Source organism: Micropterus dolomieu, linkage group LG18 (genome assembly GCF_021292245.1).
Source record: "Micropterus dolomieu isolate WLL.071019.BEF.003 ecotype Adirondacks linkage group LG18, ASM2129224v1, whole genome shotgun sequence".
In the NCBI taxonomy this organism is placed as follows: Eukaryota; Metazoa; Chordata; class Actinopteri; order Centrarchiformes; family Centrarchidae; genus Micropterus; species Micropterus dolomieu.
In genome coordinates, this window is record NC_060167.1 from 14062709 (window position 1) to 14087698 (window position 24990).

Below are 24990 nucleotides of genomic sequence, written 5' to 3' on the forward strand. Positions count from 1 at the left end.
CTGGTGCCGTCAGAGGCATATGCACTTGCTCGTTCAGATGTGAGTCTGGTCTCCTACAATTTTGTTAAATGAGCACTCGTGTTGCAATATAAATACATGCACTGTGCACAAAATTGCAGATTGCACTGCTGTTCTGCAATTAAGCTTTAACTGCTACTGTATGGTCGCAGGCACCACTGTGGCAAGATTGTGTCAGTCACTCACTTCTCTAATTTCCAGCCGACCACCATCCAGTTCAAGAGGCCATTCAAGAGTATGACACACACTCCTTTAATGTATTAACCCCAGAGTGTTTCAGATAACTGCTGCTTTCAAATCACTTTATAGAATTATAGCTGAAGTACCATCTATTGTATAAGAAGTATCAAAGGTAGCACTTTATATTAAAGATTGGTAATAACATGGTAATAGTGGGGTAATAGTTTGATAATAAAGAGGCAATAATTAAGTAATACCATGTAATTACCAAAGTAATAACCAGGTAATCCCTTGGTATTAACAATGGATATATCTGGGTAATATTAGACTGAAATTATGTAACTGTGTAATGACCAACAACAAAGAGGAATAAGGGGAAAACCCATTTAAAGATAGCAATGAGGCAAAACAATTTGGTAATAGTAATAGTGTTGTACCCAGTAAGGAAGTACATTACTGCTCAAAATGACATTGCCAGGGCACCACGTTAGTTCACCTGGTGCTCAGAGTGCATACTTATAAAGTCCTTCACCGCAGTAGCCCAGGGTCAAGCTCTTTGTTGTTTGTCATTCCGCTCTCTCTCTCTCCTGCCTATCCTGTCTATCTCTGCTATACTGTCAAAATAAAGTGAAATGCACCCCAAAAATAAATTAATATAGAACTAGAATAGTTCACTCAGTAGATCTCCACCAGATGTGTCTAGGGGCATGTGGGTGGGAACAGAGAATTCAGGGAAGGTTGTGTATCCAGCATGTATGCATGAAAATAGTGAAATCAATGGGAGGAAGTTTTTTTGTTTGTCTGTTTAGGATAGGTTTTCCTATATTCTGTAGATGTATGCAATATTTTTATTGTGTTTCTGTACATTATAGTATAGTATAGTGCATGTGTTCTTATATAGATGTATGGAAAGTTTTTAATAAAGTGTTTTTGTGTAGTATATTCTCACTTTTAAGATAAATAGAATAATATAATGATATTGTAACCAAATGTCCTGGGTTTGCCTAACTGTATAAACGTAAACAGGAAACAATGAACAGATACGATTAGACAAAACTTCTGAATTTAAATATTCTTATTTATTTAGAACTATTTGTTATTTATTTAGATCATTTTGTTGAAATACATCCACACAAAATAAAACCCTCCCTACCTTCCCGTATCAAGCATATTGTAAAATGGTGAATATTGCTGAAAAGATGACAAGAGATCCTTGCGCATACAGTTATAAATGTGCACAAAAAATAGGTTAATGGGTCCTGTAGTATGCAAAATTAGCTGGAAACACATGCACACACACACACGACCAAACGCATGATCCCCTCCAGAATTACGCTTGGCGGAGATAATACAAAAGATGACACAACCACGACTACTGTTCAGAGATGTTTCAAATCATACTGCCATAAATCTTCATCTTAAAGCTCATCTTATCCATGTTTTAGAGTCTAGTCAACACTACTCTGTGAAAAGATCCTCAGCTCACTGGAGAGGGAACTTCCCAACCCGTCTTGGCAGATCTGCTTTGTAACCTTACTAACTTTGTTGGCTGAGCCTCTGAGAGATTTAAGAAGGAACATACTCTTGAGGGTGCAGTACATGATCCAATCTGATACTTATATTGTTGTCTACATCTTTCCTCTCTGGCTTGTTTTTTTAGCTTCTAAGAACAGAGCAACTGATGGCCAGATTGAGTGACTGTCACCTTGAAGCTCACAATGTCTTAAAGATTTTTTTTTTTCATTTAGATTTTTTCAGCGGGTTTGTAGTTGCACAGGAGAAGTCAACCTGCAAAGTTAGCAGCCCTGATTACCCAACATCATCCCTCATCTGTTTATTATGAGGACAAAATCACACAATACATTTTATTCTTTATCATTTTAATCATGGCTTGGATCGTTGTTTTAAATGTGCTTCCTCCCATGCTTGTTCTTTTCGGCTGGGCTTAATTATAATATTTTTATTTGCATGTTTGTAAGCAGGAGAACATTTTTAGATAAGGTAAGGTAAGACAAAGTACAAGAAAGAAAAAAAAGCTATTGCTCCTGTGTATGACTCCCAGAGCAGCTAGTGTTAGTGTTTGAACTTCTCTAGCATTACATCTACATAAAAATTTGAAATGTTTTTTCAGTTGAAAATTGGGATCTGAGAATACTTTTTTTTTAATAGTTCAGAAAGTCCCAAAGCAAGCATTAATGGGGAGATTAGGAATATATTAAACAGTCTAACAAACCCACACCAAAAAACACACAATTTCTGTTGTCCCCCGTTCTCTTACATCGCCTCTCTTCTTTATTTTTTCTATAAACAAATCATTGGTTTAATAGATAAATTAGTTAACTGGTTCATTGTCAGTCCATTTCTGTCCTTTATAAATAGTCAAATACATAACTTTAATGTTATGTATTTGACTATTTATTTCACAATTCAATAACTAATACAATCTTCACAGCTGAAATGAACATCATACTGTCGCATACAGCCAGATATATGGGGCTTTTCAACAATAATGCTGAGTAGGGTAGGATAATAGCTTTTAGCAGCTTATAGTGTACTAAAGACTGACTAAAGTCATTATTTGCAGTTTCACATTTGTCACATTTGTATCAGCTCTTCATATATGAACAACTGATGGGTCAAACCTTTTGCAATTTGTTCACAGATGTTTTTAACTGCATACATTTGGTTAGTATTTACCAATTACATTGTAAGCATGTTTGATATATAAAAGGAGTCACGACATGATGTTATTTATTATTCGTCTAAACATTAATGTTGGGGGGGTAAGGGGCGTCTTCAACATGCATACCAAGTTTACTGCAATGTATCGAACTTGCCTAAGACGTACTCAGGTTTACAGATTTTTGACTTAAAAGCAGAGGGATGTATTAAAGTTTCTGAGCTCATATTTGGCCAATGGCTATGGTAATCCATGGGTAATGGTTAAATGAATACTGAAAATGCGGTAATTAAAACATGGTAATTAAAAAACTATGAGTGGTTGCTATACATACCACAGATTTTTTCACACACACAGCTGGTAAGACCTCAATAATTATTAGTTGGGAAAGTTGGAAGGAGAGGGTAGCAATGCAGTGGTTAAGTGAAAGAAGAAATTATGGGCCATATTCTTTTACCAGGGCTTAAATTGGACAGCGGAATAAACCTTAATATGTCATCACTATGACTCGACATGGCACCTCAGCGGTCATTAAGCAGACAAATGATGGTCTGGGCTCAGCAGAGATGAGGCTGTTGAAAATGTTCCAGGTTGTTGCAAGAGACCAAAAGAACCAAGAGAAAGAAGTAAAAACAACCTCCATCCATCCATTTTCCAAACAGGTTATATGGTTCAGGATTTGTGGGGCTGGAGCCTATCCCACCATACATTGGTCTACCAGATGAAAACAGAAAAGCATGTGCAATCCTACAGGGACATTTACTGTTTCCTTCATTTAACCCGAATGTCTTTGGACTGTGAAACTAGAGCACTGACAGGAAACCCTACAAACATGGAGAGAACATGGAAACTCCACACAGAAAGAACTATAAAACTTGTTTTGATGTAAGGCCACAATTTTAACCACTGAACCACTGTTAACCACAGATAGAGCTAAAAGACACAGAAGTGAACAAGAATTATGAAGCAAGTTGTAAAGGAGGCACAGAGATATTGAGCGGCCAAGAAGGAGACAGAGAGTGAGACAAAGGATACAGAGACGCAGATTGTAGACAACACAAAAAAGAAAAGGCCTTTTTATCAGTGCTGTGTATGTTTTTATAGAGCAGGTACCTATGGACACAATTTCCTAATGTAGGAGCTAAGCGAAAAACTAGTGTACACACTAGTACAACACAGCCAATTATAGTGGCCTGAATGCAAAAACTATCACAATGTTCCACATTACACATCAATTTTCAATTTAATTTAATTTTGGTGATATTTTAGCCAGCTCATGTAGCATTGATTTTTACATAGTCACTCGAGACACTAAACATTCCCAGCACAATTAGGGATGTCATTGAATATGTGATATTTACATTTTATATAAGTTTCTCATTGTCTGCGTCCAAAAAAGTCATGAGGATTATGTCAAAGTTTCATGACTTCTTAACAATACTGCTTTTTTCCAACCCTCTTGGGTAGATGTCTGGGGGATATTATTGAGTTCTGTTCCACTATGAGGTATTGTGGAGATTATGCTTTTTAATGAAAGGACAAAATGAGCTATAACTCAGCATTATAAGGTATTTGCCTGGGATGTTGAGCTGAAGGCTTTGTTGTCCAGCACAAACAGCTCAATTGATGGCTCCCTGACCATAATCTGTGATGCAAGGTGATTACTCAAGCAGACTGTCCTCAGTGCATGTTGGTACCATCACAAATATAAGCCTGAAGGGCTGCTGCAGAGCAAAGGGGTTTATAAATGGTCTTTAATTTTTTTTTAAATTAGGAGTCATGTAGATGACCATGAAAATTTTGCCCTCTAAAGGCAGTAAATAGTGTTTATTTGAAGCAAAGTTAGTTTAGATTTAAAATTGGTTCACTACTGCAACCTAAGTTCCACATTTTTACCCAAGTAAGAGATGTTTTCACAAGGGAAGAAACTTTTTAACCTTTCAGACACACTGTAATACTGTAAATGTGTGACGTGTCTGTTCTATATGCATGCTCATGCACTTATCTGTGTGCACGTTGGTATGTGTGTGTGTCTGACTTGTTTTTCTTTGCACCAGTGTGTGTAGGCATGCTTTACCCAGCAAAGGCTAATACCATTAGTACGACTGTACAACCATCCCCAAGAGTGTGTTCTCAATGAATAATTCAGCAAACACATAAAAACTTTAAATTTTTTATCCTTTTTGGTGTTTGTGTATGTGTGCTAGTATGTGGCACTGAGAGAAAAGAGCATTAAGGAGTATTTTATAAAACCAAACCAGGCACTCATACCTAAACTATTCAATCATTCACCCCTTCTCCCACAGTGGAAAATTTCACTGCACAAACAAACTTGTAATTTTTGCATCACATCATACTTTATATTCTCATGCCTGACAGAGATTTGCTCCAATGCCTCAATATCACTTTAACCACAATTATTTAAGGATGTCTTTTCCATTATGCCTCTGCAAGGTGCCAACTGCATCACATTGGAAAACAACTTAGTTCCACTCCCAAGCAGTCCCTAAAAGGACTGTAATAAGAGCTATTACTTTGCCCAGAGGAAGTGAAATCCATGCAGACTGCAGACACATTTCTTAAAGCTGCCACTTAGCACACACCTGCTGTTCTCTGTCAGTCCAAATACTATGTAACTGTTATAGATTATAACAGTGCAAGAGTTTGTATAATATTCTAAATTATGTAAATACATTTTATAATGTTACCAATGCTGTTCATCAGATCAACACTTTCAAAGCTACAAAGCAGAACGTGCAAAAGAGCTAAGTATTGCTGTATATATATTTGCACAATACTTTACAATATGCTTATTTCACTTTACATTATGACTACTATAATTTATTTTTTTAATTCCTACTTATTAGATACTGTGCCTTCTGACAAACCTGTCAAAGAAAATATGAGTATGTTTTTGCAATCAATTCCATGTTACACACCAAACATAATTACACTGGAACTATTCATCAGCTACAAGATTAAAATGTCAGACAGAGGTTTGAATATGAAACAGCATGAGCGAGAGAGGGAGAGAGAGAAAGAGAGGAAGACAAAGACAAAGAAGTAGCCAAAGCATGTATTAGCCAGGAGCCAACTGTCTGTTGCTAGGCTGAAATAGCAGACGCTGAATGAAAAGCTTTGGAGTGCAATTTTGACAAATATATAAATTTCTGTATTGATGTTTGTTCATTCATCCATTGTCTTATCCGCTTATTCCTACTCAGGGTCACAAGGTGCTGGAGCCAGTCCCAGCATAGATTATACAGAAGGCTGGAAAATACCCCTGACAGGTTGCCAGCTCACAGATGGACTGACAATGGATAGACACTCGCTTGCACTTACATTCACATCTATGAACAATCTGTAGACTATAATCAACCTAACAAACATGAATTTGAACTATGGCAGGTAACTGGGGCAGCTGGAGAAAACGCAGCAGTGTGGATTCCTATTTCTCTGAGCACCAGTTCTTGCTAAGGCACAAAGCTGCACTTTTGTAAACGCTAGATTAATTGAAATTAACTGCTCAAAAAGGAAACATTTGGATACAGAAAAATACTTAATTAATCTCACTATTCTTAACTTTTGGTGTATTTTCAGTCACAAACGTAAAAGATCTAGCATTCATGTCAGCCACTTTATCTTCTGAAAATAATTCAGCTCTTAACTTACTGAACCAGGCTTTTTTTAATAATGAAGCTTTCATTGGTGTAGTTTACACGCCAACTAAACTACATAGAGAGTGATCTTTTCTATCATGGCTGTACCTGAGTCACTCTGTAAGTCTTTGAAACTGACAGCCCATCATAAATCTCATTTCAGGGACATTCGTTGTCAATGAGCATCCTCGTCCGCAAAAATGTCACCTTATACTGCCAGCAGATAATCATAGATGAGACAAGAGTTGAAAAAGCATGAGCCTCCCCTGTCGAACCGAATGAAACTCATATTTAGTGGTATTATAGTCGCTTGCCGAGCAGGAAAAAAAACTAACTAGTATTGAGTGTAGACTGTTTACTTATTAAAATGACACCAAAGCCTCCCCTCACACTGGATTGCATGCATAAATCCGAGAAGAGCAAACAAAACAATATGATAATAACTTATTCTTCTTCAGATCACCTCTAATCCTTTGTTCATTTTAATCTTTTGCATACAAGGAAAACCCCTGTCTGTTCTCAAATGTGAGAATGTGCGTGTGTGCATGAGCATGTATGTGTGGCGAATAACTAAAATCAGATATTTCAGCCTAAAAAATGTGGATGACTTTCCCTACCTTGGCAGCCTTCATCCCTCCAAAGCCGACACTGACGCAGAAATACACCACAGTATAAGCCCTGCCAGTGGGGTTATGCGAGGCTCCGAGGAGGAGTCTTTGTGAACCGTGACATCCAGGTGAAGAACTGCCTGTTTACAAAGCAGTTGTTCTTCCCACTCCAGTACAAGAGGCACAAACCTAGACCGGCAGACCAGCTACAGAAGGCAGATTGACTACCTGGATCCCATCACCAGCAATGGGATGATGCCTCCAGGCAACCATTAGGTAGAAAGAGAGAGGAACATGAAATACCTTTCTTCATCAACAGTATATCAAGTGCGACATGCCCATCATTGTTATCAGAATGGCTTATCATTGTGCCACAAAACTTCTTTTCAGCTGTATACAAGGGTGTAGTAAAAGAAAGTTAAAAAAATACTAATAATACAGATCACGATTTTAAAATGCCATCAAATTCCCACTATATATCTGTGTCCCCTGATCTTCAATCACTGACATAGTAAAGTAAAATCATGATGCTTTTGATGTTATTTTTTTTACTTATACTTGCTCATTTTTTACATTTTAGTGCAGTACTTCTAGTTATGACACAATAAAATAATTTCCATATTTCAGCAATTGCACTATTCTGCCTGAATTGAAGACCCTTCAACAATTCATTGCCCAAAAGTCCTTTGATGACTTCATCTGCTGTACATTTGAAAGCACATATTCAGATTGTGTTTGAACTCTCCATTCAAAAGTGCTCCTTTGGCTTCAAATAATTGGAGAGACTGATCCCATATCCACAGATTGTACTGCATCATAAGCACAGATGGACTCAGCAGCTGTCTGAATCTTGTTAGTGTCTATTTTCTCCTCTTGTTGCTTAGTTCTTTGTTGTTTTGGTTGGGCTGGAAATTACAATATCATATTTGTAATCTTTAAGTATGTGAAACTAAACAGTGCAATGTCCTCCCAGTGTTTTGGTTTGAAAAAATGATTATCTTTTAGAGAAAACCTTTAAATGTTCAGTGTGTAATATTTAGAAGGATCTATAGACAGAACTGCAATATTATATCCATAACCATGTTTTCAGTGGTGTATAAAGACCTTACATAATGAACTGTTATGTTTTTATTACCTTAGAATGAGCCATTTCCATCTACATACACCGCAGGTGCCCTTACATGGATGCTGCCATGTTGCGGCGCCATGTTTCTACAGAGCACCTTTCGTCACTATGATGGATACGTAAGAAGAAGAAGAAGAAGAAGAAGAACAAGTAACGTTAGTAGAAGTAGTCGACTGGTTTATTAGAAGAAGAAGAAGAAGAGAAATTTGTACAAATGGAGGCCTACACATTTCATTTAACACAAGAGCCGACAGAGCGTGTCAGCCACCGTAGCTTCTCCAGCGCACTTGGAAAGGGAGGGGTGAGTGGTGACCGATGGTGCATTCACGTGATGTCGGAATAATTAGGGCCCAAGCACGAGGTCCCTATTGAAACTGTACGGATAATTTTTTTTCCTTTTTCTGCAAAGTAAGCTCAATTTTGGGGGCCTAAACATATTTGAAAACTCACCAAACTTTGCACACATGTCAGAAGTGGTGAAAAATTACGTATTTTATGGGTTTTGCGCATGGGCATGGCAAAATGGCTCACTAGCGCCACCTACAAAATTGGAAAAAATTAGTCCCTCGGCCACTTTCAACCTACATGCACGAAATTTTCTGGGGACGTGTCATATCAAGACACACAAAAAAGCCTCAAGAACCCATACCCTAAACTCAACAGGAAGTCAGCCATTTTGAAATTTACGGCAACTTTTGGATGATTTACACACTCTACTACTACTAGTACTTTAACGAACTCCTCCTAGGGATTTAGTCTGATCGATTTCAAATTTCTGCTGTGCCTTCTAAAGGCATTGATGATGACAAGTTGTGCTATCTGTGAGTTTTCGTCAATGGGCGTGTCTGTGGCGTGGCGTCAAAAATCAACTCTTCGCCATGAAACAGGAAGTTGTTGTAACTTCAGTGTACATGCTCACATCTGCACCAAACTGTACATGTAGGATTAGAGTCCCGCCCTGAGCACATGTACAAGCCAATATTCACCCACAGTCATAGCGCCACCTGCTGGCAACAGGAAGTGACCTTTAACGAAGCAGCCCCCACCGCACGTTTGACCTACATGTATGAAATTTCTGTGGCACATGTATCATGTCTAGACTTCAAAAAGCCTCTTGGAGCGATGCTCCAAACCCAACAGGAGGTCAGCCATTTTGAATTTTATGGTCATTTTGGATGATTTACACACTACGTACTTTAACAAACTCCTCCTAGGGATTTAGTCCGACCAACGTCAGATTTTCCCTGTCTACTCTAAAGCCTTTGACGATTAAAAGTTGTACAAACAGTGAGTTTTCGTGAAACGGCATGCCCATGGCGTGCCATCAAAAATCAATGATTCCCCATGAAAGAGGAAGTTGTTTCTGGATAACAGTCCTGCCCCGAACACATCTACATGTTCATTTATAGTCGTAGTGCAAAGTGCTATGTAGCGTCATAAAGGGGACATAGGAAGTGATGATTAACACGTTTGTTCAGTGTCCGAAGCGCGTTGGAAATTCAAAGCCACACTGGCAGAGCTCCAGAATCTGCAACGCGGCCACCTCACATCTCGACGCGCTACACGTGCGAGGGCCCACCCAACGCTTCTTGAATCTGTTTTTCCTCCTTAAATTTTTATTGCAAAAAGAGAAATAAAGTGTACATGGCACTTAAAGAGGTATACAGAACTTTGATTCGTGCAAAATCACATACTGCATATACACATTTTGCAAACATGTAATTTGTAATATGGTTACATTTGAGATGTCTAAACAAGCTGAAAAAACATTGTCAGTGACTTACTGTAGCTGATTTTGGATATGCCACATAAATAACTGCAAGACTTAAATTGTTTTATGTTTCAATGAATGTTTAAAAGAATTTTAAATATTAAATAAAATTTAGAGAATTAAGAATAAGATTTTCATGCTCAAAGAAATAGTTCTAAATTCTGGGAAACTTTTTTGCCCTTTGCAGCAAGTTAGGAATATCGATACCCCTCTCACGTGTAAGCTAAATATGAAGTTAGAGCCAACAGGTTTAGGTTAGACTTCCCCTGCTTCTAGTCTTTTTGCTACTTCTCGCCCACTGACTGTAGCTTGATATTCAGAGTACACACTTGAGAGTGGTTATTAGTCCTCTCTCGGCAAGAAAGTAAGCATAAGCTTATTACTGAAAATGTCTATTCGTTTTAACTTGAATGACTGGTGATGACACGTGATGTTGATGATAATTTGGACAGCATATAGATCCAAGGAAAGAGTTCTATAGCGAGCCTGCTCCAACACAGTCTCACATCAATTTGACGTCTAAAACTGCAGCAACAATAACGAAAAAAAAACTGTCTTAGTAGCCTGTTTCATCATAAGTAAAAGCATAAAAAAACATAAAAAAGTTTGAGTCTGAGCAACAGTACTGTCAAATGGTTGGATCAAAGTTGCATGTAACCCTCTCCTTGAAAATCAGGTGCAAACAGGACTGGAAAATAAACCATGGAGCCTGTCCACAGCCCTCAGCTCTCGATCTCCTTCTACCTAGTGATTCCATCACCGAGCTCAGGAGTTTATACGGATGATCCAGTCCCTGCCCGGAAGGGGTAATGAAGTGACTAAGGGCTGACTGTCCTTGACTGGTGACAAGACAGCAGGTGTGAGAGGTGAGGGTGTGACTGTGAAAATGCAGATATGTGTGTGTGTGTGTGAGTGACAGACAGACAGACAGAGATAGAGAGAGAGAGATACTAAGTATACTAAGATTGCTGACAATGAACCAGGCACCTAACCACAGGTCCAGATCAATTAGTTGGCCCTCTCTGTTAGCCATAAAGATCCCCTGATTTACCCCTGTATCTGTCATTTTTACTGCCACAGCACTGCCATCTATCAGCCTCTCTCTCTCTTTCTCCTTTTCTCTTTCTTCCCCCCTCTCTCTCCTCCTCTTTCTCTCTCTCCCTATGTCTATCCAAGCCATCTCTACTTTACACACTACATTTATGCTCCAGCTTGGTAAAACGGTAATCAATGTCTCACAACAGTGGACTTCTTCATCTAAACGATTTTTCAGGAGGACTGTGTACCTGTGTGTGTGTGGGTGTGCATGTGTGTGCGACACAGAGAGAGAAAGAGACAGAGAGAGAGAGTGACAAAGTGAAATATAGAACTTTTGCTGTATTCACACATCAGTACTAACAAAGTTTTGTATGTAAGTAAGCTTCTGTTTTTGTTTATCTATGATTTGTGTTTGTGTGTGTGTGTGTGTGTGTGTGTGTGTGCGGGTGCGTGTGCATGTGTGTGTGTGTGTGTGTGTCTGTTGAAAAATGTGTGAAAATGCCTGTCTGGAATTGGCACTGACTCCAGAAGCTCACAGTAATGCATTCACTTTTGGTACATAAATCACAATCAGCCCATTCTGCCATCTGGGTTACTGCTACATGGCCCTTGTAATGTACACGGTGGTTAGACCACCGGCTGAATAAATGAGGAGTCCAGGATACACAGCAGATATGCGTCTGTAATGGGCAGTAAGGTGTTGAATTTATTCCTTTTCCTTTTTGTTCGTGCAGAGAAAATGTTATATATTCTGTTTCACCCAACAGTTAGGAGATGTGTATCCATGCATATCTGTCAATTAGCTTTTTTTTTTATAGAGGCTTGTAATAAAAAAAACATATTGCGTTCTGTGGTTGCAGGTAAGATGGGTTTAGTACTTAAAGAAGAAAAAGCCCACAACTGCCACACCCCACAGACATTTGCACAATGTTACAGATAATTAACCAGATTTGGAAATTTTGTTTCAGTATGGCAGAAATCAAGCAGAATGATGAATTTAAATCAATTTAAAATAATTTACTTAAACGAAAGACAATGTATAATGTAAGAAAATTACCCTACATAATTTATCATTTTATTACACTGATTACATTATTTATGGAAATAAGAATGAAAATAAAGAAAATATGAATGCATTCTGATGAGACTTAATGTTATAGAGTACTTTAAAGCATGGGTCTGTCTGACAGTTTACTGATCTCTACACCAACTAATTTTCATCCCATATTGTAACCTGCAAAATTCAATTTTCCAAACACAGTGTCAATAAAGGTCATGGTCCTCACATGGAGGTCCTGCCTCTTTGACAAATTTCTGTACAGAACAGCATCTAATTGGAAAATTAAAGTCCCTGATTTGCTATTGGAACTAGGGGTATTTCTCTCACTTTCACAAACACCAATTAGCTCAGGATAAATGAAAAACAGAGGCATGCCAGCGGTCTCACAAACACACAGTTCCCCATGCACACACACACACACACACACACACGCCTGTACAGGTCGATACACATGGCCAAGAAAGCAGAGTACACTTGAACATTTCTAACCTTTCAAGGTCACTCAGTAATATCCAAGCTTAAAGTCTACTGTAAACCCCTCCAGTCACAAATCATATTCTGCAATATGAAGCACATGCACACAAGTCCTACTGTTGGGAATAGGTTGCATTTCATCCTGATACCACAGAGGTGAAGCGTTTGCCTCCTTACAAAACAAATATTAAACTGGAATTAGATCAGTCTTGCAGTTAGAGCTTAAATACAATTTGACTGTCTCATCAGTGACTGTTTTATAAGTTATATGAATTTCAGCTTAAATTGAAATAAATCTAAATGTTACAGATAATTTGGGTATTACATAATGAACTCCAATGGAATGTTGTGAATTGAAAAAAAGAGAAGCTGAATTCAAAGACAATTTAAAAAAAAACTGGGAAAAATAGCATGTTGCACAAAATATGGATCTTGTCCATCAAAATGTGTTAAACCACATGAAGATTAAAAATTATCAAAATATTATACAAATGACTAAACCTATAGTAATTGATGGTTAACTGAATATGTGCACAGTAGGGATACTAATTAAAAAAGAGAAAGAACCCACCTTTTTATGCAACCCTTATTATCTGTAAGGAGACATGTTAATCTACAACAAATACATCCCTGATGGTATATTGCAAAGGCAAGAATTCAATTTATTGTTTCCTGATAAAACTGTTTTGATGGTTGTATGCTTCTAAGTCTGTATCCAGTTATTCAGCAGCATGGCTTTAGTGCACAGTGGCACGCATCCAACTTTCCCAAATGCATGCTGTTGGCGCATCAAGTGGCTGCAGTCCTAAGAATCGCATCGCACTGTGCACTCATTTTCCACCCCTGTAATTTCATTTATGAAAGTCGGCAGCGTTGTTGCTAAAATGGGACTGGACTGCATCTTTACACATATACTCTTGATTACAGGTAGCTGCAAATTATTAACACGGGAGGATTTAAATTTCTACAGCCAAGCCACATGAAATGCTACTACTACTGCTGCCCAATCGTGGAGATTTCACTGAAATGTTGCAACCATAAATCTATGCGACGTAATTTTCAGTCATATCACTTCTTGTGTAAACCGGCCGATACCATTTCCTACTTCACTGTAACCTGAAAATCGTTGCAATTAGTCCGTTTAGCTTCTAAATCATTTAATGTGATCGGAATCACGACCGGTCTCCTGCGCAGCGCTCATTACCGACTAACCCGCCGTTAATTGTGTTACAAGTGGCAAGAAGTTAGATGGTGATGTTCAGCCTTGAAGAAAAAATTTAAAAAGGTTCACTGAAAAGCTAAAGCCACCATTAAGGCTCTTCATACACATACATGCATGCACGCACACCAGTACAAGGACATAAAAATCGTTCTATGCATTAATGCAATTTCCCTCTGTTGCAGTGCACACACAACTCCTACAGTACAACGAAATTCATTATGCAAGTCGACAGTGGAGTTGTATATTACAAGACCAAGCCATGGCACAGTGAACTTTCCCTTTGAATTAAAACACCCCCAAAGTCCTACCTTTGTTATCGTGCGGCGGAAACAAACGCCTTTGCCTCGAGTAGCAGATGCGGTCACGGCTACTCAACTTGCCGCGTCTCCCGGAATGAAAGGTATACGATCCCCTGTGTGATAAAAATCTGAGGGACTGGCGCTCTGTGCGCTCTGTCTGACACCGCGCCGCGCGTCTGGAGTCTCCGATCTGAGAAGCGCAGGCAGAAGGACGGCCAAGCCGCTCTCGCCACGGCACGGTGTGGAAAGCCCCTGGTGGTGATGGAGGGATCCTGCAAATGAAGAGGTGGAGAGAGGGAAAGCGCGAGAGAGAAAGAGAGATAGTGTAGAGTGTAGTACTGTGATCATCTGAGCCACCAATAGAAATGAAAAGTGATAGAGAAACATTTTGTTTTGACAGACCATTTCCTTTCTGATACCTCTACTTACACTGTACATCTACTGGATGTCACAATTATGTTTGTCTGTCAGCCTAAAAAAACTACAAGGTAGAGACAAATACTGTAGATGGGTGGCTTCACATTTAACTCTACCATGATAGTTTTGACACAATGGCTTAAGCGCTGTCTATTTGTTCATTATTACAACTACACTCAATAGATAATTGTACGCATTTGTTTGTATATTCTGAATTTAGGGCTGTGGCAAAAAGAGGTTGCTACAGTCCAGCATCTGCCCTGTTTTCAGATTCTGTTTTTTATTCACTTGCCTTCCTCAACTCCATATTCAACTTTTCTCCTCAGTGGCAAGTCTCTACAAAAAAGTGTAGATTGTGATTTTCTGTCCAGTGCTGTAAATCGTTGATTCTCATCAGTGCAAAGAGTAAGAAGGGCCACTGTGGGTTTCAGCTGCAATATAGGAAGGTGGTGCCTCTTTTTTAATTGCCTGCATGAGTGGTAGAAAACAACTGTAAGAGGAAATTAAAAAATGCTTGAGCACAATGGACTGTGATGAAGTCTGGAGGTGGTATTCAGATGAATTTTCTTTGGGTATTTGAGGAGGTAAAAATGTCAAGTATGCCTGCTTCCTTGAAGTGGTTCAAGTGTTAATCAGAGTGTGCATGTGTGTGTGTGTGTGTGTGTGTGTATGTGTGAGAAATATGCACAGCGAGGGACAGGAATGTGACAGAGGGAGAGAGACTGAGACAAAGACAGAGGGAGAGGTTTCTGCTGCAGATTACCCACCGTCACAACCAGCTGGAGTCTCTCAGAGGCTCAGTCAGCAAGGTTACGAAGCTGATGTACTAAAAGGCCGTCGTGCGGAGGCAGTTCACAGAGAGGCGCTGAATAAAGGAAGAGCAACTCAGAGAGAGAGAAAGAGGAGGAGGAGGAGGAGGGGGAGTCAGAGAGGGGCAGAGGGTGAGAGAGAACGTGAGAAGGAAACAGGTTATATCTGTTCTAATATTAATCCAAAGTAAGGACTTCATGACTTGCAAATCGATAATTCAACATGTAGACTCACAAGCAAATTATTAGCCTACATAGAAACTGTATGGAATTGGCAAGAAATCTCCTATTAATCAAAATTATTTCACATAATAATTCTGTTAGCATTTATATTTTTTTAATTCCAAAATTTTAAAATGTTATCACCTTGCCAATTAGCAGCATTTTAGAGATTGTTTGCCTTGATATTTAATCAGTTATTTTGTCAGTTTACTGACTGATGCTCCTGCAATTTTAGCACAGATGACTTGCCTACATTTGGATCTCTGTTAGTTGCCTCAAGTTGGTTTGACGGAACTGATTTAATTTGGTGTCCAAATTTAAGCAAAGTCCTGTAATCACCTTTGCTCAACCTTTGCGTTATGTTCCAGTATTGCTGTCCCTGGTCATTTTACATAGCCAGCTCTTAGGGTGGAAGTGCTGACTAAGGACGTGTCTCTTGAATATTACATTTTTCTCCTCAGCAGCGAGGTGTTGAAACACTGCCCGTGCCTATCGCTCAAGCCCATAATGGGAACCGGAGACCAGCATGCAGCTACAAACATAAATATCTCTGTATATAGTACTGTAAGACACAAGCAGCAGCAGATCAATACAGGGCCTTGAGAGAGAGAAGAACCATAGATGGCAACAGTAGTGTTACCAGAATACTTCACCAGTTCACCAGTACTACTCTATCACCCATGTTGATAATAAATGAAGGTCATAGTCAAAGGTTACAAACTCTATTTTCTTCCAATAAAGTATTGTTTCCCTGCCACAGTTGCTATTGTGTATTTTAGCCATCTCATCTCAGGATATTACCCATGCTCACACTTGCAATATTGCTTCTGCCCAGTTCTAAAACCAATAGCCGACTAGGCTGTATTCGCCTGAAAAGGGAGCTGATCAAAGCTGATCCCAATTCAGCACCCCGGACAGCTCCTCATTTTCAAACAGTAGACTGTAGGAGAAAGCTGATCAAAGCTGATCCCAAACTAACACCCTGGAAAACTCCTCATTTCCAAACTGTAGATTGTGGGAGAGGGCTCCTTCAAAGCTGATACCAAATCAGCTCCATGGACAATTCTTCATTGCCAATTGGAAGACTGTGGGTAAAAGCTGCTTCAAAGCTGAATACAAATCAACACTCTGGACAACTCCTCATTTCCAAACAACAGAGCTGCTGCAAAGCTGATCCTATATCAGCACAATAGACATTTCCTAGTTTTCAAAGGATAGCCTGTGGTTAATTGCTGATTCCCAATCAGCAGCATGGACAACTGATTTTCAAATGGAAGACTGTGGGAGAGAGCTGCCAAAAAGCTGATCCCAAATCAGCACCACCGACAACTACTCATTTCCTAACCGCTGCTGAAAGCTGCTTCAAAGCAGATCCTACATGTGTGGCCACAGTTCTAGACATAGAAATATTGAAACTATGCTAAAAAAATTACATTGCATATTTCAAGTTACCTTCATTTAAAAATGACACAAAGAAGATGAGTCAATTCTAATATATGTTCGTGGGGCAGGTGTGGCAAGCGTGAGCCACTTTCAAGATGGATTAAGATAAAAAAAAAGAGCACTCCTCTAACTAGCCTAAAACAAAATATATTGACTGTAATCAAAAAATAATAAGCCAAATAACTTTATTTATGTGCAGCTTTTACAAAATACTGTACAATCAATGCAAGATTTGAACCAACAAGGTTAAAACAAGTAAAGTAGAAGCCATCAGAAGCAAAGCGTAAGGTTGAGGATATGATGTGTAGGGTAAGTTCTTCCAAGAAACTGACATAGTATAAATATAATCGACAAAAAAGTACAAAAATATAAAAAAGTAAAAATACAAGTAATAAAACCATGAGGATGGAAAAAGAGACTAAGGACTATTGTGATATTTATGACAAACCCTTTAACAAAGCTTGCCAATACTCAGAAATGAGCAATAGTGTTTCCTTACAACACAACACAAAAACACTAACTCAATCACTTTTTTTATTTAATAAAGATTTGTCTGGTCTTAGTGTCAAATTAGGAGGGCTTTGACTCATTGAAAGTTCACTCTAGCTGTTGCAGGGCCATTTCAATTCAATTTGATTCAATCCAATAAACTGTATTTATCCCTGCAGGCAAGTTTTCATGGGGTTTAAAATACATTAAAACAACACACACACTATGAATATAAAAAGTAACCAGTTCACACTCACCTCAACAGAAACCAAACTCTAACCAATGTTTACCTACTTACATAAGCTAGAATTTACAACAATTTAAATTTAGTCATTTTCAATTAGCAGTATACATCGAGATTCTGAGGTTGACTAGATAGGAGAGGTTCAGTCACAAACTAACAACAAAGTCAATTTAACCCTACAAATAAAAGCAAAGCCAGTATTATCAAGCATTAGTAAATACCTCAGATATCGTAATAGATTAAAACAAGGCACTGAAGCTCACATAAAGTGGAGCAAAAGCAACCTGGAGCTTCAGTGCAGCTCTTCTGTCTAACTATACTCTTTATCAGGTTCTATCAGATCTATCTATAGTTGTTCTGGAGTATTTTTTAGGTATGTCAAAGTCAGCTGCAGGCTCTAGGTTAAAATCAACACACCTGCCAGACATCCCTATCTCAGTTTTGAGAGATCAAAGAAGAGCAACCGGAGGCCCAAATCAATAGTGCATCATCTGTATTTTACTATGTGGATTTCAAGCCACTACCTTCTACTTGCAATTGCTTTTTCCAGTGCATTTAACCATGGTGGTTCGGTGTATGGGTTAAGAGGAGTTGTCCGTATTTTTCCTATTGGTATCTATAAACTTGTGGACGAGACAGCTCTTCACTTCATTGCTTTATTTTACATTAGTTTGATTTGCTTTCCGAATGCTGTATCCAGACTGCTGTGTCTATTCTTCTTCTATTTACCTGTTTTTTGTTGTGGCTTCCAAAAATCTAATGAGACATAAAAAGGTCGACCTAAGATTTGCAAACAAACCGTGTGCCCTATAAATGCTATGCAATGTAAATTTGACAAGTTTATCATTTTGTATCCCTGTCACATTTGTGTTCTACATGAAATGCTAATTTTTATGCAGAAAGGTTGCACGCACAGGAAATTTGGTCTTGTTAAATTTCACTCTTCTACTGACCTATTCTGTTACTCTTTCTATGCCAAGTCATAATAGACTTTGCTACTTTTTATTTACTACGTGATTTTAGCATTGGGTGGTAGCCTCTGTTGCCGCCATGTTATCTTAGCTCCTAGCTTAGCCTAGCCTACTAGCTTAGCCTCTAGTCACCCACAGCAACCAAGCCAACTGTGTTATGATGGTTTGTGTAAACTATTCCACCTTATATTTTGCAGGTGTCTCTTCGAGAGAGATGTGTATGTCAGGTAGAACAGCTCATCTCTGCTAACATTACCTTAGATGAGAATCAGATTCACTTTTAATGGCAAGGTATGTGTACACATTTGAGGAATTTGACTCTGGCCCTTACATTGCTCTCAGTGTACACACACAGAACAAGTGTAACAGGACAACAAGGTCAGCAAAAACAGATACAAATTATAGTGTACAGTACACACATACACACAACCATAAACAAAAACAACAACACAGGTAGAAAATAGTCTAGTGGAGCAGAGAGCAAACGATGCTAGAATGAATATTTTGAGCAAGTATTATAATGTACATAATGTATATGGATATGATATATATATTATATACACTATGAGCAGCAACTATATTACCACAATGATGAGTAAATAGTACATAGTTAACAGTATACAGGTAGATGTTAGAATCAGAGTCACAGGTTCTGATTCTGATTTTTTAAAATTGTTTCTACAGAAAAATAGATGAGATTAGATACAAAATTAGGTCCTTGTCTCCAGCTAATTCTGCAGAATCAATATAGTTGTATTCATATGCTGAACATAGTCTCTGTTCTCACAATTGTTGACAAATATTTCTCACAAACTTTTTAAATATCTCTGGCCATTTCTGGGACCTACAATGCTGTTTATTCACTTACCACAGGCACTGTCCCCGCTAGCTTTAAGACTGCTGTGGTTAAACATCTACTTAAGATACCACACCTTGATCCAGGGAATAATTATCAACAGTCTCTAACCATCCATTCTTTTCAAAAGTAATAGAAATAGTTCTGTCACAGGAATCAAAGATGGGGACTCGAGTTTGAGACTCGGACTCGAGTCCGACTTCAGTCGCACACACAGTGACTTCAGACTTAACTTGAGACTCGTCCTCAAAAGACTTCAGACTTGACTCGGACTCAAGGTGCGGGACTCGTGCACAATGTTTATTTTTAGGAAACGTCTGATGAGCTTGTTGTTATTCCCCTCCCTGCAATACCTATAAACTACCTACATAACACATACTGCGTATCTTCTGCGCATGGCCACACATGACAGTGGACAACAAACACAAGCAGCTGCTGAGCCATTCCTCATAAATTTTGGCTTTAAAACTTCATACAAGACACACGCAAAGAAGCACTGAACGCAAGATAGGTTAGTAACTGAATCCGATTCCGTTATGAAAAGATGAATGAGCATTTGTTTGCTTGCCAAACTTGTAGTGGTCGATTAACGTAATCATTAACGCTGGCTGCAAACAGGTTACAGGTTTATTGTTGATCATGTAACGTTAAAGTTTTATTTAACATTAGTTAACATTACACTTGTTTTGAGAGTCTGCGGGGTGTGTTAATAAGCTGTCATTAATTGCATTGCATGGTTGTGCTCTGTAAATGAAAAACAGGTAACAGTTACAGAATTCCTCATAGCTTAACAGTATTATAAACAACCTGGACGCAGCAGGTGATACAACATTCATTATAACCACAAGTGACTTGAGACTTGACTTGACTTGATTCTAGCTCAAAGACTTGTGAGAATCTCTGACAGGAACTTTCAGCCCACATGTTTAACAGTAATCTTTTTAAACCTTTTTAGTTTGCTCTCAAGGCCTGTCATTTCTCTGAAACTGCACTTACTGAAGTGGTGAATGAACGATACATCTGTGTTTCGTACACAATTTCTAACATTTTCTGATGTTAAATACTGTATGTAGTACATCAAGACACTGCTCTGAGTTCTGTTCTCCCGCTGCTTTACTCCCTTTATTTTTCATCTCTGGGCCAAATTACACACAGTGATGGAATTGATTTTCATTGTTACGCTGATGATACTCAGTTGTATGTGCCTGTAAAGGCAGATGATCGTTGCCAAATTAGAGGCGTGATTGTCTGCTGTGAAAAACTGGATGTCATGCAATTTGCTTCTCCTAAATTCTGATATAACTGAGATGCTAGTCATTGGCCCTGCTCGGCATGGACACCAGTTTGATCTAGTTAACAGCAACTCTCGACAACTGTGTGATTTCTCTTACAGGTTGACAGCCCAGACTGTTGGCTCATGCAGAGACCATAACTCACACCTTAGTTTCATTGAGACTTTATTATTGTAAGACAGATAGATAAGACTTCTGATGATGAATTTATAAATAGGCACACACCTTCGTATTTTCCATCTGATCTGATCTCCTTAAACCTTATTCCCAGATTTAAGAGACCTTTAAATCCAAACTTAAAACTCATCTTTTCGCCTTAACTACAGTTAGTTGGTTATTCTCTGATTACTTCAGGGTTTGTCCCTGTTACCATTATCCTTCCAGTGGGTCAGCCTCAGTCTCAATGAATCTATTAAGCCTAGTACTTGTACTCCATGTTTGTCCTGCCGATGATGAGACCACTGCATGCTCTGTTTGTTTGTTGTCCTACAAGCAAGCACATGAGCATCCAAGCTGCTTGCTTATCTCTCTCTCTCGTCCGATTTCCTCCTCCTTGCCCTCTCTTTTCATTCAGGCTTCTCTGTGCTGGTCCATCAGACATCCTGGTACCACTTTCTCTCCTGTATGTGCCTCAATCCAGATGTTTTGGATCCGGATCTTTGTCCTCCAGGAGATTCGGCCTCTCCTCTTCTCAGTTCAGTTCAGTTCAGTGTGCTTTATTGGCATGAATGTTTCATTTACACAATATTGCCAAAGCAGTTTCAAAATCAAAAATTTCATTTGAATAAGACATAACAAGATTAATCCAATCAAAACCATTTAATTTAGCAGTTATAGATTACAAAAACAAAAATAACAAACATAGATAAAACATAAACTACATATAAAAGTGAACAAGAGTTAACCTGCCATGTAGTGAACATTGCGCAACAGTTGGCTGAGTCACTCGCTATCCCTCAAGTTGTGACACAGGGACACATACTTGGAGGCAAGGTTTGCCATATGTCCTTCTCCTAGGTTTATTCTTAGTTTTTTGTTTTCTTCAAGTTCTTCAAAATCCGGTATTAATAGATAGAATTTCTCAAAATATTGCTCTCTTATGTTTCTATATTTATTACCTTTCAGGAGAAAATGTGTCCCTGTGTCCAGTGCTCACGTACATTCTTTAGGTAACCAGGACTTTTTATGTCTCCCTTTCTGCGAGGGTGTGGTCACACAGTCTGTACTTGGTGAGAAGCTGCCTCTGCTTAACTGTAAACTCACAGTGTTGGTGTATTCTGGACAGCAGGAAAGATGACAACAGTGACAATTCCATGCACAACTATGCATACACTCATGCGTGGTGTGAATAGTCCTTTTGAGGGAACTTGTCTTGTAGTCAAACATAACTGCCCATATATCAATAAAAAACTGTTGTCCACAAATCAATACAACAATTCATATCAAGCAGTCCCAGTGTTTTGCTCAGGCTACAGGCAAGCCCAGTTATCTTGCCCATTTGACAGACATCTGAAGTATATCAGCCCCTATCTCTCTGTTCATCTTCTGCAGCATGTGGGTAGAAAAGGCTTTCAGATATCAGAGACTTCCATACCCCACAGCTAGATCACAGTCCCCCAGCAGGGGTTGTAAAGTACCACGACTTGATAATCTGTGCTGATTTGATCCTATCTTCTTACAGGCAGTGAGATCTCCTGCAAAGAAACCCTGCCAGTTGAAACTATCTACAGATTCTGTGTCACTGCAGCTCTTTCACATCCATTCATTCACCTAAACAACGCTGAAGCACAACATCCCAGTTTGAAACGACACTTTGAAGTCCAATGAGAGGAAATGAGAGAGAGATAAAAGATGCGCAGCCAATGGGAACATGAGAGGTGAAGCATGATTCTCTTCATCAGATTTAATGTTAGTTTGCCATACATTGTGGAGCAATCAACCAAACTGAATCAATGCTAAGCAGTCCAGGAGACCTAAAAATAGTTTTCCATATTTACCACATTAATCTTTCTCTATGCCTCTCGGAGACATTATATTGGGGGCTAAAATCCAGTTATTTTCCCAAAGAGAGTTTCTTTAGTCATGTAATATTACCAAGGCATTGCATTACATCGTGTATGTGTGTGTGTGAGGGGAAGGGCTTGTTCGTAGCGCAGAGGCAATTTATTGCATACCAGTCTATTTCACTGAGATCTTAAGAATGTTAGAGGAGAAAATATCACCATTTTGTGTTCATAACACAATTTCAGAGCCTCAGCTCACAAAGGGAGAAAGTGAAATATTCTACCACACTCTTATATTAAGCTTGTGTATACTGTTTGGTATTTATATCAGGTACACATTTGTCATAAGTACATCGATACTGAATGTCAGTTTCTCCAGGTTCTTAAATTCTTAAGTACTTTGTGCGAAAAACTGCTATTTTTTAGCAAGTTGAAAAGTTCTTTACAAATTTGTGAACACATCATTCATTATCAATAACACATGGTTGTGAGCCTGAATTTGAAATAAATTCATGTATCAATCTTAGAATAATTGCACAGTTGAATACACTGTAAGGTATTCCGTAAGGCCTGTCACAAATTAACCTGGGACACCATAAAGTGAGCTCATTTTTATGTTCCTTTCAGAAAGTTCTTTTATGAATTGTAGCCACCAATCAATGCCTTAGCAATAAAACGAACTTTACCGTTAACCACTGCGGGTCCAGCATTGAAACTAGGCTTTTTTAAACTCTCATGCCACTTAAGAAACCTTTTAGCGTTCTGTAATTGTACTTCCTGGTGTATTTACTTCACAATCATTTTTTATTTTTAACAATGATCACTATAGCTTCATACAAATGCTCTTTAATCAAGTAACATTTTTGTACTAATGAAGGAATGTTATAAGGAACATTTTTAAACAAGTGAACTTAAAAAGTAGTTTTAACTGAAGCTTGACCCTTCTTAAATTCTACTTGATTTGCACAGCTTCAACATGCTCATGTGCCTAGCTGACATCAGGCAAAAGGCAGGATACACTCTGGACAGGTCGCCAGTCCATCACAGGTCACACAGACACGAACAACCACTCACATTCACACCTAAGGGCAATTTGGAGTCACCAATTAACCTATTTAACTGCATGTCTTTGGATGGTGGGAGGAAGCTGGAGCACTCGGAAAGAACTCATGGAGACGGACATGGGGAGAACATGCATGCTTTTTCACTTTGCATAGTTTGCAAAGTGAAAAAACCCATAGTCCACCCAAACGGGTGTTCCCATCTTCCACTGAAAACACTGCTCTGAACTGCCTGAAAACAATTTATTTGTAGTCCTGCCTTTTTCCCCATTTGTGCCGACGTCACAAAAAACATGCGTCATAATGCTTGACACACACACACACCCTCAAATACACTGGTGGAAAAACACACTGAGCTGCAGCACACAGTGACAAGACGTTTGCTGCCACCCCTCTCCCTTCCAAACATTGGCTACCCTCCAGGCAGACAGTGAACATAAAGTTGTTACTGTGATGTAGAGACAGAGCTCAGTTAAAACTTTATGGATGAAATGTTACAAATTAATAACTCACCACTCTTAAACTCTTGCTCCAGTCCATGTCGCTAAGCTGGTAAAGGGAACATATACAGCTGGACCGAAGCCGTGTTTACCAGCTTCTCACAACCCGCCCTAATCTCCTTCTGATTGGCTAGTGGTCCTTGACAATGGTTACGATATGGTAACCCTATGGGTACTACCTCCTCCAATCACACGCACACACTTGCCCACTGAAATTTTATCGTGCCCGTAGCCGACCAATAGGACGTCGCTACCGATACTTGCGTGACGTATAAATAGCAGTGTCCCTACTGCCTACTGCCGACTGCCTCTTCAGCAGACGGCGTCAGAGTGGCAGGACTCATCGGTAGAGGGCTTTGCCTGTGCTTATAGAACTAGGGTTACCATATCGTAACCTTCGTTCTATCTTCGTTCAAGCTCCGCCCTCTACTGGACTCTATGGGTACAGTGGGTGGAGCCCGATGACTGTCCGCCCTAGCCGCGACAAGCCAAAATCCACCACACCAACCCAGTTGGTCACAGGCCGGCCAAAGTCCTGACCACCACAT

The 24990-nt window shown here is 39.0% G+C and overlaps 1 protein-coding gene across 6 annotated transcripts in view; it reads right to left on the bottom strand.

Annotated features, from left to right (window-relative positions):
* Positions 1 to 24990, bottom strand: part of LOC123987544 (cadherin-22-like) — a 289311-nt gene that overhangs the window by 152817 nt on the left and 111504 nt on the right. Inside the window, exon 1 of one of the 6 annotated variants that reach the window (XM_046076536.1) lies at positions 14145 to 14217. The exons of 4 other annotated variants lie outside the window; for them this stretch is intronic. The gene's annotated coding sequence lies outside the window, so the exon portion shown is untranslated. Of the gene's footprint in view, positions 1 to 14144; positions 14218 to 24990 lie in introns of those variants that run through there. One more of the 6 variants, XM_046076539.1, reaches the window with a different exon arrangement.